General features: G+C 33.5%; 1 protein-coding gene across 2 annotated transcripts in view; it reads right to left on the bottom strand.

Moving 5' to 3' along the window:
• LOC144979911 (zinc metalloproteinase nas-6-like) overlaps positions 1-9,113 on the bottom strand; it is a 55,588-nt gene extending 46,475 nt beyond the window's left edge. The window contains exon 1 of one of the 2 annotated variants that reach the window (XR_013646795.1): positions 8,925-9,113. The gene's annotated coding sequence lies outside the window, so the exon portion shown is untranslated. The remainder of the gene's footprint in view (positions 1-8,924) is intronic. The other variant, XM_078927175.1, reaches the window with a different exon arrangement.
• Between the last annotated feature and the right edge of the window lie 8,387 nt (positions 9,114-17,500).

Raw genomic sequence — 17,500 nt, 5'->3', positions numbered from 1 at the left:
AAATAATGTTATTACTAATAAACAAACGGTCTATAACATTTACTCACCCACTCTCACACTATCTGATATTTTACTCCCTTGAGAAATTAATATTAAGATATTATTTTCTTAGTTTTAAGTATGGAGATTAAAATGTAAAGGACTGCTTTTTAAAAAAACCCTGAGGTAAGAAAAACCGCCTTCAAACAATTTCCAAGTTTTAACCGACCTTGAAAGACATAAGTTAGATAAAAGAGGACGTTCATCTTAGGTGCTCTGGCAAACAGTTCCTCAACACTGCAGCATTCATGTCTTGATCTACATTTATATCATTGCCTGGTATAGATTTAGAGAATGATCTAAGTGCTGTTTTGACTTTTATTGAGACTAGGACATTAATGATGTATAACTGAAGCTCATCGCATGATAAGAACAAACGAAAATAAAACCACATTTATGCTTCAATAAATGATATAATATATTATTGTATACAAAAAAAAGGACATTAATGTAGTATTTAAGAAACCCAGTTTGTCTTGAAATTCAGTTGAGGGACAAAAATTGCTTCTTGAGAACAAGACTAGCATTAATTAGACCCTCATCAATCTAGGTGCAAATTCAACTTTTGATGAGATTTAATAGGAGCTTTACATGATAAACTATAAAGCAAAGTCCTAAGTCCTTCAATTCTGCGTTCATTTTATAAACATTTATTATAGGTGTCAGGTTTCCATCAAAAATGCATGTGTGCTTTGAACCGTTTAAAATCATGGGTTGATTCCATTAATTTAGGTATTTTTTAACAATTAATCTATGACATTTGTAAACGTTTTAGTTAATTATGAAATACGCCAAATCACCAGCAGTCCGTAAATGCTAGTTTTGACTTTATATTGCCAAGTATATGTTCTAGATGTTTCTTTTGCCTTTACCACATTGTAAAAAAAAAACAAAAGAACAACACAAACAAACGTGTTGTTTGAGCGACATTTAAAGGATTGAGTCATAGATTTGGTCTTAAATAAGATAAAATAGATACACAATCTAGAAAACTGTTGATAAAACAATTCTTTTTAAGAAAAAGATATGAACAACTGAATAAGTTAAATTTATTTTGTAGATTACAACTATAGTCAGATCTTTAATAAATGGCGCGTGTTTTTCTTCTTTTTCTCAGTTGTCCCCCAATGCATAGCTGCAAAAATGTGTATGAACCTCTGAATCAATATGTCTTATAAAAAGATATTTTTTCATGAATTTTAAAACAATAGGAAAGTATTTCTTTCATTACAGTTATATTAAAATCGATAACAGGTGAGGATCGGAACTCATAGAAGATTTACATTATTAAAATTATGAATTATCCGCATATCCATTTTGAAGGAATTCGTTAAACTGGAGTGTTCGGTTAATTGAAGCTTAAACGATATACGTGCATTATTTGAATAGGAAGCAACGAATGGCAATTTTTAACTATCAGACATCTACATTTTATAACTATCAATACAAATTACTGGTGAATACAAATGAAAATGAACATAACGCGCTTCCAATATAATTTTGATTTCAAAAGTTTGAGACATAGCTTGTGTTTATGCCAAAGTGGATTACATAAATTCATGTAGACTGGTCAAAAGTAAAAATTCATCAAATATGAGACAGTGTCTAAAAAAATATGTGTTCAACAATAACAACAACAACAACAACAACATTAACTACAACAATAACAACAACAACTACAACAATAACAACAACAACAACCAAGAAAGTTTGGACACATCAATCAGCACGGTCTGATGACGAGGATGATGAAAAGGAAAAATGAAACGACTACAGAAACGTTAAGAGCATCACTCTATCCAATGACATGTAATTATTCTCTAGTTTGCGAAGGTTGAGGCATGCCTTTTCTCAGTCTACTCTTTATCATTTATTGCCTCGTCGGTGAGAGTAATGTGGTGTTCCTCCTCTCAATCTTTCCCCTCCACTTAGCCCAATGACCTCGATTGGATTGCGCTCACAGTGATATGGGTGAAGTCGCGCAACTTCGTGTCAGGATTAGAAGTGATGGCACAGAACAGGCAAAAAATGAAGGAACTTCGTTGATGGCCAATGTCCCTACAGGGGCGAAAGTTCAAAGTATCTTAATATCTCTGACTAGAGCAGGAATTGAACCAGGTACAACAGGTCCGAAGGCAAGTTATATTTTGCAAAATCATGAAACTGCATTACGCCCTAATTACGGTATTTCGCTCAAATTGTCAAGTCAAAGGGCAATTTACAAAATCGAACATAACGGGTCCGGAACAGAACGATTAATCAAACACGGCTTATGACAAAAAAGGTTAACACATCACTTAGAGCAACAAGCCTGCAATCCCACAACCCCTCACTCGACAAGCGTGATAATGTCATGATGACCCAGACGGCAACATGTTCTCGGCACATGCAGTCTGCAAAAACGATGTCCAAAGGTAAACAATTGTAAACATACAGCAGAGAGAGAGAGAGAGAGAGAGAGAGAGAGAGAGGGGGTAATGAGAATTGTTGCCTGTATGTTTGTTTTGAATTCTAAATAAAAATGGCCCTGCTCAATGTCATTCTGGTTTTGCTGTCCTTGATTTGTTTCTTGTTGTACATCAATAAATATTACATATTATCATAAACATCATGCAAAACTTCAATGTTTTATCGTCTGGGTCACCCTAACGAAAAACCAGATTGAATTTGAGAGTTACATATTATCCAAAAATGATTTATATCGATACTATTCGTTTATAAAAAAATGCTCACAACATCAACAGCCGGAAATAATGTTATTACTAATAAACAAACGGTCTATAACATTTACTCACCAACTCTCACACTATCCGATATTTTACTCCCTTGAGAAATCAATATTAAGATTTATTGTCTTAGTTTTAAGTATGGAAATTAAAATGTAAAGGACTGCTTTTTTTAAAAGCCCTGAGGTAAGAAAAACCGCCTTCAAACAATTTCCAAGTTTTAACCGACCTTGAAAGACGTAAGTTAGATAAAAGAGGACGGTCACCTTAGGTGCTCTGGCAAACAGTTCCTCAACACTGCAGCATTCATGTCTTGGTCTACATTTATATCATTGCCTGGTATAGATTTAGAGAATGATCTAAGTGCTGGTCATTAAGGACATTAATGTAGTATTTAAGAAACCCAGTTTGTCGTGAAATTCAGTCGAGGGATAAAAATTGCTTCTTGAGAACAAGACTAGCATTAATTAAACCCTCATCAATCTAGGTGCAAATTCAACGTTTGATGAGATTTAATAGGAGCTTTACATGATAAACTATAAAGCAAAGTCCTAAGTCCTTCAATTCTGCGTTCATTTTATAAACATTTGCCATATATCAGGTTTACATCAAAAATGCATGTGTGCTTTAAACCGTTTAAAATCATGGGTTGATTCCATTAATTTAGGTATGATTTTAACAATTAATCTATGACATTTGTAAACGTTTTAGTTAATTATGAAATACGTCAAATCACCAGCAGTCCGTAAATGCTAGTTTTGACTTTATATTGCCAAATATATGTTCTAGATCTTTCTTTTGCCTTTACCACATTGTAAAAAAACAAAAGAACAACACAAACAAACGTGTTATTTGAGCGAAATTTAAAGGATTGAGTCATAGATTTGGTCTTAAATAAGATAAAATAGATACACAATCGAGAAAACTGTTGATAAAACATTTCTTTTTAAGAAAAAGATATGAACAACTGAATAAGTTAAATTTATTTTGTAGATTACAACTATAGTCAGATCTTTAATAAATGGCGCGTGTTTTTCTTCTTTTTCTCAGCTGTCCCCCAATGCATAGCTGCAAAAATGTGTATGAACCTCTGAATCAATTTGTCTTATAAAAAATATTTTTTCATGAATTTTAAAACAATAGGAAAGTATTTCTTTCATTACAGTTATATTAAAATCGATAACAGGCATAGATCGGAACTCATAGAAGATTTACATTATTAAAATTATGAATTTTCCGCATATCCATTTTGAAGGAATTCGTTAAACAGGAGTGTTCGGTTAATTGAAGCTTAAACGATAAACGTGCATTATTTGAATAAGAAGCAACGAATGGCAATTATTAACTATCAGACATCTACATTTTATAACTATCAATACACATTACTGGTGAATACAAAAGAAAATGAACATAACGTGCTTCCAATATAATTTTGATTTCAAAAGCTTGAGACATGCTTGTGTTTATGCCAAAGAGGATTACATAAATTCATGTAGACTGGTCAAAAGTAAAAATTCATCAAATATGAGACAGTGTCTAAAAAAGTATGTGTTCAACAATAATAACAACAACAACAACAACTACAACAATAACAAGAACAACTACAACAATAACAACAACAACAACAACAACAACAACAACAACAACAACTACAACAATAGCAACAATAACTACAACAACAACAACAACTACAAGAATAACAACAACAACAACTACAACAACAACATCAACAACAACCAAGAAAGTTTGGATACATCATTCAGCACGGTCCGATGACGAGGATGATGAAAAGGAAAAATAAAACGACTACAGAAACGTTTAGAGCATCACTCTCTCCAATGACATGTAATTATTCTCTAGTTTGCGAAGGTTTAGGCATCCCTTTTCTCAGTCTACTCTTTATCATTTATTGCCTCGTCGGTGAGAGTAATGTGGTGTTCCTCCTCTCAAGCTTTCCCCTCCACTTGGGCCCATTGACCTCGATTGGATTGCGCTCACAGTGATATGGGTGAAGTCGTGCAACCTCGTGTCAGGATTAGAAGTGATGGCAAAAAATGAAGGAACTTCGTTGATGGCCAATGTCCCTGCAGGGGCGAAAGTGCAAAGTATCTAAATATCTCTGACTAAGGCAGGAATTGAACCAGGTACAACAGGTCCGAAGGCAAGTACTATTTTGCAAAATCACGAAACTGCATTACGCCCTAATTGTCAAGTCAAAGGGCAATTTACACAATCGAACATAACGGGTCCGGAACCGAACGAATAATCAAACACCGCTAATGACAAAAAAAAAAAAACGCTGCAGCATTCATCTCTTTATCTACATTTATATCATTGCCTGGTATAGATTTAGAGAATTATCTTAGTGCTGTTTTGGCTTTTATTGAGACTAGGACATTAATGATGTATTTAAGAATCCCAGTTTGTCTTCAAAATTCAGTCGAGGGACAAAAATTGCTTCTTGAGAACAAGACTAGCATTTATTAAACCCTGATCAATCTTGGTGCAAATTCAATGTTTGGTGAGATTTAATAGGAGCTTTACATGATAAACTATAAAGCAAAGTCCTAAGTCCTTCAATTCTACGTTCATTTTATAAACACTTACCATAGATCAGGTTTCCATCAAAAATGCATGTGTGCTTTAAACCGTTTAAAATCAATTTAGGTATGATTTTAACAATTAATCTATGAAATTTGTAAACTTTTTAGTTAATTATGAAATATGTAATATCACCAGGAGTCCGTAAATGCTAGTTTTGACTTCATACTGCCAAATATATATTCTAGATGTTTTCTTTGCCTATCCCACATTGTAAAAAAACCCAAAAGAACGACACAAACAAACGTGTTATTTGAGCGACATTTAAAGGATTGAGTCATAGATTCAGTCTTCAATGAGATAAGATAGATACGCAACCAAACTCAAACTAAAAAAAAGTATTTCCATTTTCCCAAGTTCACAACTACAGTTATTATTGAGGGATGTGATTTAAATATGAGACATAATTTTTTATTATTTTAGTGATTATTTTTAGATCCACTAGATTACAATGAGGCAGAGATTTGCGATACAATATAACGATTCATAAACTATCCCGATGAAGAACTTTGTTCCTTAATGTACACATTTGATTTGTGATATCATTTTTAATAAAAACGTTTCATCTGTTGTTTATCGGTATTCGTCTGTTTCTATACGGTGGCAGTACTGATAAATTGTATGATATAACGTTAGTAATGCTTTGTTTTTGTCTTGTTTTGTGGGGTTTTTTTAATTTTTAGATTAATGTTTGTGTCAATTTCTTTGCTTTCTGTGACATGAGATACTATCAATGTCATTGTATTCTTTTGTTATAACATAACATGTGGTATAGGGCAAAATAGGATAAGATCCTTTGAATGCCCTTAATATTAATTAGTAATGCCATAAATCTATTGATTAAATATTACAATAACGATACACGTGGTAAAGATAGTATTTCAACTTAAATGTACTCATGTGGTGTACAAACATATATCTTTAACCGTGACATGCAAAGCGCACACACAACCACACACACACACACACACACACACACACATACACACGCGTATAGAAGATAACCATAATAATATAATAATGCATAATATATACATACAAGATTGAAAGCCATGTCAACAGCAGAGCAAACAAGTATTATTCGTCATATATAAATCTCCCATCATATAATTCCCTGTACTAACACCTTGAAATAATCCATAGATTTTGCATTCTTTGTTTCAAATTTCAAACTGTTCCATTTCTGAACAATACGAATACCGAACCAGTTTTGTCTTATGTTTGTTTTGCATCTAGAGACAAAAATCTTAAACTTGTCCCCTCTAGTAAAAGTAATATTAGAATATGAAAAAAAAAATCAGAAAAGTCTATCCTATCCAGACCATGTACCAATCTATAAACCTGAATTAAATCCCCACGAATTCTTCTATATTTCAAACTGGGTAAGTCAAGAAATTCTAGCCTTTCCTTATAAGATAAATACTGTATTGTATAAATTTTTTTGGTAGCTCTCCTCTGTACACTTTCAATACTAATATTGTTTGTCATGATTATATATTATTAATAGATAGATTTTCCTTGCAACCTCTGACAGATTAAACAAAATCAGCATTATCAAGAACTATGCTATATCATAGTATAATTAGAATTCTTGTTATCATTAAATCAGCTAATTATTTGAAGCAAATTCGTCATTGAACAAAAAATACCTTTCAAGTAAATCAAAAATTGTCGACATTGTACTATTTCTGAAAGGTAAAAAAACGAAGAAAGTTGTTGTTTTTTTTTTTGGTTGTTTTGCTTTCTTGGTTTTCTCAAAGTACATCTTTTTTTCTATTTTTCTTTTCATTCTTTAAAAAAATATTTTTTCAGGGCTCAATTTACATGGTATGTGACTATTTCCAACACCAATAGTATATTGGGTGCTAACTTCATATGTTAGAATAACATTAAAATGAGGCCACAATACAATCGTTTACCGCATGACACCAATCTCTATTTAAAATCATGGTTTGGTCTTTCAAATCAAGCTTTTAAAAAATTGAGCTTTTATATAGGGCAATATCCACTAAATGTGCTCAAAGCGCTTTACAAGGCCAACAGCAACATTTAACATTTAGGACGGGACATGACGCCTATTCGGCGATGTTACATTTTTTCGGACAGAGACAACGCTGTTAACGGACAGGTACTCATTTTACACCTGAGTATGGTGAGAAAATGCAAGTAAAGAGCCTTCTCCAAGGACTCAACTATGCACTGATCGAGGCTCGAACCTGGGACATTCCGATACGAAAGAGAGTGTCATACCACTAGACCACGAACCCGCAAAAATGAGGGTAATTCCTTTTACACATCAGAGTCAAATGGCCACAAGTTACCATGGTAGTCCCACTTTGACGTAATCACACGTCATAGCAAACAACGTGTGCCCTATACTTGTCTACGACCGAGGCCAATAAAAATACGCACTTGCGCGCAACGGAAATAATGGATTTCAAGCCACATCATCACTCGTAGAATTATGAATTGTTGACACACCCCCCCCCCCCCAACTTCAGAACTTAATGAGCATCTCAAAGCATGAAAATCTTATTGAACAATGAAAGTTAATACTAGACAACATAATTTTAAAGATTTAACGTATTCTCTAATTCTAATGAGGGTATTTCGTTGATTGTAAAGTTAACTACATAAACTATAATTTTTATCTTCATTTAAATTTATAATTTTGACATTTTCCAGTAGGCAGGTCTGATATAGCCCGGTCACCTTATTTGGAAAGAGACAAACTGATCATTGAACCTGTAGTATACATCTCATCCACAGTTATACCAAATCTAAAAGACATTGAGTATGAAGACAGACTGAAGAAGATGAACATTCCAAGCATGTGCGGGAGGATATAGTATATTGAACTGTTTAAGTATACTATTGTGCTTTTTAGTATTTACTAGGTGATCAATAATAGGCCTATACTAAAAGGAGGCAATAGGTGAAATACCAGGGGTCAAAGTTACAAACTGGAGAAACAACGTTGCAACACGTGTCAACAGCTTTTCTCTCAGCGTTTGGTTGAGAGATGGAAGAGATTGGCAGCAACATTTGTGGGAACTCTAAGTGTCGACGCATTCAAGAACAAACTTGACAGTTGTATGCATAATTTTATGTATAGAATAGCTGGGCCTCCCTCTTATCCTAAGTTAGATATGATCAAAAGATCAGTAGTCAGCAGGGGAAGTCTATAGAGAAGGCCTGGTCAAAAGACCATTTGACCCAACAGAATCGGCGACAGGCCAATAAATACTAGGCCTAAGACGACAAGCCGACTTTATTACGCTATACTATGATATGGTAAATTAAAATTGGATTTCACACATTCTTATTTGCAGGACTGAAAACCAACTTGTTATGTAAACAATATTTAAATGGAAACCACCTTTAACAAACGCAATGTTAAATCAAGTTTATAATAATGTTTGGGTATCAGACCTTCAAATGAGTACACGTCATACTTATCTAATCCATCCCGTTATAATAACGTTATGCACGATTGGACATAAAGTGTTAGAAAAAGAACAGAAAAATATGCAAGTAATTAAATGATGAAAAACTCACATGACAATATTGTAGACTTCGAATATTTGCACCTTTGATCTGATCTGAAAACCCACAGGAATCTGAAAATCTTTAACCTTTACCTGTATCACTTTATTTTCTATTCAAATTAACGGTACAGAAATTCTTCACTCACTAAATTGAAGCTAGCTATCACTGCTCTGGTTTGTGACAAAGTGAAAGTCGCGGTACATTGAAGGTTGGTATCATTAGTCGAATGTGCACAGAAAAAAAAAACAAAAAAAAACAACAAACAAACAAACAAACAAAAACAACACAGTTATTAAAAGTAGGACCAGATAACGCGTGTCAAAAATCGATCGATTAAAATGGCTCTCATCTATTATCATTATTATTATTATTATTATTATTATTATTATTATTATTATTATTATTATTATTATTATTATTATTATTATTATTATTGTTATTATTATTATTATTATTATTATTATTATTATTATTATTATTATTATTATTATTATTATTATTATAAATTTTATTAGTACTGTTATTATCATTATTATTTTCATTGTTTGCCTTGCTTTATTATTGATTTTACTTATTTGATTTGTTGATGAAAATATATTCTTGTATGACTTACATTGGCAATTGCTTAAAATAAACGTTTTTGAACTTTGAACTTGTCAAACACCCTCAAGCCTGGGAATTCCTTTCAGACTTCCCTATAGTAGGGTCCCCGGGACCATTGTTATTTCGGATTCGGGTACATGTTTAACCTTTTTTATGAGCCATATTATCAGACATAAAATTACAATTTTGTCCGATTGGAACTTGGATTTGACCTTTCAGGGTCACAGAGAGGTCAAACAAGATGAAATTATGGTTAAATTCAGAACTTTCATAATGTCGAGAATTCGATAACCTTTTTAATAGGATCGAAATATATCATTTAGAAAATAATTAAAATCATATATCATTTCAACGAGTTATTGTTCTTTATTTATGTTGTCCTTTCTAAAAAGAGCACGATTTACCGGAATATCATTTAATGTGTAGGGAAAATTGTATCTTGTTAAGAGAATACATAACAGCTCATGCGGAGAATAACATTATTTCCAAATTTCAAATAAATCCGATCATAAACTGTGCTAGAGCTTAATGATTAAGTTAATCTATGTTATGCGCCTAGAGCCCTCCTGATGAAGGGATGTTTGGCGCACTATAAATCTATACCATTATTATTATTATTATCATTATTATTATTATTATTATTATTATTATTATTATTATTATTATTATTATTATTATTATTATTATTATTATTATTATTATTATCATATTTATTGGAGTTATCGCTCTTTGAATACTGTTAATAATAATAGAGCTGTAAGGTAATGGGAATTCATTAGCAGTCTAACATAACATAACATAACATAACATATGGTATAGGGCAAAATAGGATAAAATCCTTTGAATGCCCATAATATTAATAGTAATGCCATAAATCTACTGATTCAAGATTACAATAATGATACACGTGGTAAAGATAGTATTTCAACTTAGAACCAAAAAAAACGTTGATTATGTGTCTTTAGGCTGTATACAAACAATTTTAGGTCTAGATATATCAAAATTTAACCTCTTTTACAATGAAAAAAAGTGTGTATTTGTGAAAATATCTAGAAAATTATTGATAAAACAATACTTTTCAAGAAAAAGATATGAGCAATTGAATAAATTAAATTTATTTTGTAGATTACAACTATAGTCAGATTTTTAATAAATGGCGCGTGTTTTTCTTCTTTTTCTCAGCTGTCCCCCAATGCATAGCTGCAAAAATGTGTATGAACCTCTGAATCAATATGTCTTATAAAAAAAAAATTTTTTTTCATGAATTTTAAAACAATAGAAACGGATTTCGTTTATTACAGCTATATTAAAATCGATAACAAGTGAGGATCGGAACTCATAGAAGATTTACATTATTAAAATTATGAATTTTCCGCATATCCATTTTGAAGGAATTCGTTAAACTGGAGTGTTTGGGTAATTGAAGCTTAAACGATAGACGTGCATTATTTGAATAGGAAGCAACGAATGGCAATTATTAACTATCAGACATCTACATTTATAACTACCAATACACATTACTGGTGAATACAAATGAAAATGAACATAACGCGCTTCCAATATAATTTTGATTTCAAAAGTTTGAGACATAGCTTGTGTTTATGCCAAAGAGGATTACATAAATTTATGTAGACTGGTTAAAAGTAAAAAATCATCAAATATGAGACAGTGTCTAAAAAATATGTGTTCAACAACAACAACAACAACAACAACAACAACTACTACAACAATAACAACAACAACTACAACAATTACAACAACAACAACCAAGAAAGTTTGGACACATCAATCAGCACGGTCCGATGACGAGGATGATGAAAAGGAAAAATGAAACGACTACAGAAAGGTTCCGAGCATCACTCTATCCAATGAAATGTAAATTTTCTCTAGTTTGCGAAGGTTAAGGCATGCCTTTTCTCAGTCTAATCTTTATCATTTATTGCCTCGTCGGTGAGAGTAATGTGGTGTTCCTCCTCTCAATCTTCCCCCTCCACTTGGGCCCAATGACCTCGATTGGATTGCGCTCACAGTGATATGGGGGAAGTCGCGCAACCTCGTGTGAGAACTCCCTGATTAAACAGTCTGCTTTGAAAGCTGTTTCTGTTTCATTTCTATTTTTTTTACTAAGGAGTGTAGAATATGTAGTACTGTCTGATTGAAACCATGAAATCATGTCAGCTTTTATATTTTCCAAAGTTTGAGCCTTAAAGTGACCATGGGCTAACGAATGGTAGCGTTGTCCAATACAATAAAGCTGGGTGCTTCAATGGAGGGCAGAAAACGATATTTAGTCAGTCTTTAAACGCCTTTGCATTGACCCCAGAATGATATTCCAGATGATGTAGAGAAGAAAAAATGTCATGGCATCCTTTTAGATACCGAGTATCATCACCAATTGCAAGAATAACAATGATTCTCTGACCAGAACCCATTGTCCTTTTTCTGCTTGAATAATCAGACGTCCAATATTTTTTTTCAGATGTATATTTAAGCTCACCCATACATCTTTGGATGATATCCATATCAAAGTTATCTATGATCATTTCCCTGCCACGTCGTTCTACACTGGTGATCTCTCTGTCGTATTTCGATAACGATCTTCTCATGGTTGATTGTGAAATTCCAAAACCATTGCCGTCCTCTTTAATGACTTGTCGATAAATACAAGAAGACTTATTTTTGCAGTTTTACGAGAGTGGAACCGATAGAGATTCCGTACCGTATTGAGTTGTTTAAGAGCCTAATATGTTTTTAAAACCTTTAAAGGTCCTGTGAAACGTGCATGCATAGACAAAAATTTGTCAAAGTTATATTAACAGTGTTTGTTAATTTGATAATATTGAGTATACAATCACAATTTCAAATGATTTAAAGCAAGAGATTTCATATCAGTCTTTGGTAATTGCGACATGATGTAGATAATTTGCCATAAATAATAAATTCAAAATTTAATACAAACTACATAAGTGGTTTGTTTATAACACTTAAAGTGAATTGTTATTATTTGGAAAGAAGTATGACGTGAACTAATAATCACTACGTCAGCACAAGATATTTTGGAAATAGGATGAATTCATTCATACTTTGTAGTGCGTAACTTTTTTTTCAATTTTTACAGTGTAAAATCTCTAATTTTATGTCAGTTATTTTAAATTAGTTTTTTTATAGGTCTTAAAGAAGAAAACTTTTTTTATATGGCATCAATACGTTCCAAAATCTAGATTCAGTTAAAACAAATTGAGTCAGAGGTTGACACAAATTTTTACAACTTTTGATAGAGGGACAGCTGAGAAAAACCAGAAAAACACGCGCCATTAATAAGAAACAAATCAGATGCTATTCCATGGAGTTATCGCCCAGAAAAGCTTGTAACTAAATATAATACTCAGAGCTTATTGGGGAATCAGTATCAGCCAAATAACAACATATATTGTTGATATGCTTTGAACCGGTATACAAAAATCTTAGGTATTTAACACGATTTGTAAATTACGGCGTATCAGTCCTTCTATTTCCCTTTCCTACTCGAGCCTTTTAACTTGTCAGTGAGTTCATGACCCAGACTAATATTCTGTGAGAGATGTTTGCCTTTTTCATTTGAGGAGAAGTCCCTTGATTTATATTTATTTGTTAAATACCTTAACCATATCTACCCAAACTATAATTGTTTATTTATTTTTCTTGAAGACTGTCACATTTATGTGTTGTGTAATACATGTTATCAAGTACTAGAGTTAAATCTGAGATTATTAGTGACATGCATTATGTTCCCTACAGCAAAATCTTCTAAGCAGAATGATATTATTAACAAATCAAAACTTAAACTGGAAACAATATTCATAATATTCAATTCAAATGTTAAGTCTGTCCTTTTGTAGTAGGAGTAGTAGTAGTAGTAGTAGTAGTAGTAGTAGTAGTAGTAGTAGTAGTAGTAGTAGTAGTAGTAGTAGTAGCGGATAGCTCATACGGTAGAGTCACGAAAACTCCGGCCAGGCCGAGTTGTAAGTTATAATTTAAACGTTTGTTTGTTGGTTATTTCAGGCTGGGGGATGTTGTATTTTACATATTTTATTTGTAGAGCATCAATACAATTCGACGATTGCCATGTTAAGTACTTGTTTATTGTGATGAATGTCCACACACTTTGGAGCCGACGATTTGACTGATCTGCTAACATCGTTTAATCATAGCCTTAGATTAGGACCTGTATTTTGACGTCATTTACAATTCGTGACCCGCGCCAAGTTATTATCCCATTGAGAAATTAGCGACCAGGCACCGGTATAAGATAGAGAGTAGAACAATTAATGAGGGTGTCATATCACTAAACTATAAATCCACAAAAATCTCACTGATTGCAAAAGGCACAAAATAGGGCTCAAAAATCGTGACGTCGCACCTTTTACTTTTCCGATTAGCGAAGTTCCAGGTTTGAGAGATTTTGCTAAGATGAAGGTAAATTAAATCGATGGATATTTGAAGGACCAATAGTCTGGCCAAAATTTTAAATACACGTGTTTCCAGACCACGGCAGTTAACTGATTGATTATTTGTTCAGATGTATTGTCTAACGGTATAATATTTAACTCCGGACCGGAAGCAGAAGCGAATTTTACAACGAGTTACGCGGAGTTGAAAGGTGAAGCTAGTCACTAACTCACGGTCAAGGCAGTTTTGCAAGGTGAAAGTGGTCTTTATCTCACGGTCAAGGTCAATCAATAACATCCTGCCTGTTGTCAAGTCAACGGATAAGCGTCTGCAAATCCAGGATCTGAGGCATTCGATCGTTTACTTGATTGAAACGTTATTCAATTTGACGCGTTATATATGAAAATGCTGTTTCCCGTTTCATATTACATTTAAACTTTATTAAATATAAGTTTACTTAAACTTGACTTGGAGTTCTCTCTTATTATTCGGAATATCTTAGGCCTGGGCTGTATGGCAATTGAACGCCGAATCAATAGCTAGACAGATGCATTGAGTTATATTAAAAATAAGCTTTAATGCCAGAGACATAGGCATGAACATTCTTCGGATGCTCAATTCTTTGACTGATATAATTTCTTATAAATTTCTATATATAAGGTTCTTAAGCAAACAATCATTTTCATCTTTATCAGAAGGCAGGCGTGAGTTAAGTGAGGAATGGGAAAAGGGAAGCTTTCGGAAAGAAGTGATCCCTGACGAGCGACGTTATTTTATCAATGTTTTGTTGCCATTTTAAAGTGCTATGGAAAGATGAATAATTTTCAAATATAAAAGAGCAGAAATTATGATAAATCTCCAATTTAGTTAAATCCCGAAATTGTCGATATAACTAGACCACAATTATGAGGACATGGCAACAGTCTGTTCAGTCAGCTGAAAGCAGAAATTATTAATGACCAAATTACCCAAAAAGATTTACTTCATGAACATAAATTATGTATTAGCTCCACTGTCAAAATCACAAGAAAAGCAATGTATGTTGATTATTCTTTGCAGTTGTGACAGAGCATATACATTATCTGAATGTTCTTAGTGCTCCCCTTCCTCGTGGGAAAAAACTTCCACTTCATCCTGTCACAACCGATGGCCATATATTTTTTCATACTTAATTTGAGTGATAACAGTATTTGTACAGTGGCTTATCCAAGGATACAACCTTATGATCAAAATTTGTACGCCAAAGTATTGTCCAATATTCTCACTCGTTCCTTGTTCTGAGACATTACCAATTCTGATTAGGTAATTAGAGTTTACCTTCTGGGATTGGATGGTGTATGCATATGATTGTGTGTATGTGTCTGTGTGTGTGTGTGTGTGTAAAGATGTTGGTAAGTATTGACAGCCATAGATATAAATTCATACATCTATCTTTAAAATAAAGAAAGATATTCCATAAGGTGTCTGAAAAGTGTCTTATGTGACATGCTCCTATTTGTTTATGGCCCTTTGCATTTTTAATCGTTTACTCAGTATTATAAGAATTCATAAACAAAAAAGATCCACTAATAACAATAACAATAATAATAATGATAATAATAATAATAATAATAATAATAATAATAATAATAATAATAATAATAATAATAATAATAATAATAATAATAATAATAATAGTCATGGCTGCGCGAGAGTGGAGATGAGGTCATAATCTCAAATTTAACCCCTCCGCGAAATAAGTATTTTTCTGCTTGCCGTAGGAGTGGAAAGGGCGGGGGAATGTTTATCCTCCACAAAGAAGACTTGAAGGTAGAGATGAAAGCCCAATGCAATTAGAAAACTTTTGAATGCTGTGAAGTTAACATCAAGACTAGACAGCAAAACTGCAATTTCATCTGCATATACCGTCCACCGCCTAATCAGAAAAATAAAACAACAACAAATGAATTCATAACAGAAATGAACAACTTATTAGATGTACAAATAAGGAACCCCACAGTACCAATAATATTAGGGGATTTCAACATGCACAACGACAACCAATCAAGTCCCGAAGTGAAAACAATTACATCATTATTGGCTTCACACTGCCTTCACCAACTGATTGACATACCAACGCATCGACGAAATCACATTCTTGACTGGCTTGTCACAAATGACAAATCAAAAATATCAAATATTCACGTGACGGATCAATGCCTGTCAGATCATTACGTCATCGCTTTCGTTGTCAATTTGACACGCCCACTCTTTATAAGACGAAAGATTGCATCTAGCAGTTTTAGAAACATCGACAAGGACAGTCTGGAGAGAGAAATATCAGAGTGTTTTACACATACCAAAAACCAGACTGCAATCCAATACGATGAGAAGCTCTCTGAGCTCTTAGAGCGCCATGCTCCAACAACAACAAGGACAGTCACGAATCGACCATCGGCCCCGTGGATGACACTTGCTATAAAAGAGGCCAAATTCGAGAGGTGCAGAACGACGATGGAGATCAACCGGTCTTTCCATACATAAAGCTTTATACAGGGAATCAAGTCAAAAAATACGCACGCTGATTACCAGTGCAAAGCATGCTTATTTGAATGATAAAATCTCCAATTGTCCAACAACAAAGATATTATACTGTATAACAAAATCAATGACCGGAAAAAAGATTGATTGCGTTTTCCCTAATACTATCCCAGAAAAAAAACTTCCAAATTAATTTGGTTCTTATTTCCAAAACAAAGTGTCCAATATAAGACATCACCTTGACCAAAGTTCCGCGGCTCCGCCAAAATTTGAATCATACAATGGCAAGGATTCGTTAAAAAAATTTACCCCAGTGACTGAAGAAGAAATCAGGAAAATCATAATATCTTCTCCCCCTAAAACATGTTGCCTCGACCCAATCCCCACCTCACTATTACTTGAATATATGGATACGCTCATCCCCACTATCACTAAAATAATCAAAGACTCTTTACAATCGGGAACAGTCCCCGATCCTTTCAAGCACGCCATCGTTACTCCTCTTCTGAAAAAGGCGAATCTGTCACCAGAGAATCTTAAAAACTTCAGACCAGTTTCCAATTTGCGGTTTATTTCGAAAATCTTGGAAAATGCTGTCGCAGCCCAACTGAACGATCATTTGGAAAACTACAACTTATATGAAAAAAATCAATCAGCTTATAGGCAACATCACAGCACTGAAACTGCCTTACTAAAATTTCAAAACGACTTTTGTGTAAAGTTTCGGTTCTGGCCCTTCTAGATCTAAGTGCGGCGTTCGACACGATAGACCATTCGATTCTCTCCAAAACGTTTGGATTGTCTGGAATAGTGTTAAAATGGTTTGAGTCCTACCTTATCGGCCGCACACAAACAATTCAAGTAAAAGGAATACACACAACCAGTGGGAGGGAAGGTGGAGATGAAAGTCTTACCATATGTCACGTACCATATGTACGCTGAAGTCACCCAGCTCTACCAATCCGCAAAACCAAGCGAAATTAAAGGGTTACTGAAATCGATGGAGAACCGCATTGAAGATGTGAAGAACTGGA

Source organism: Berghia stephanieae, chromosome 9, assembly GCF_034508935.2.
Source record: "Berghia stephanieae isolate SIO BIC M18660-M18661 chromosome 9, UCSD_Bste_1.3, whole genome shotgun sequence".
In the NCBI taxonomy this organism is placed as follows: Eukaryota; Metazoa; Mollusca; class Gastropoda; order Nudibranchia; family Aeolidiidae; genus Berghia; species Berghia stephanieae.
The sequence above is the reverse complement of the archived record's forward strand: the minus strand, read 5'-3'. Positions and strand labels throughout refer to the sequence as shown.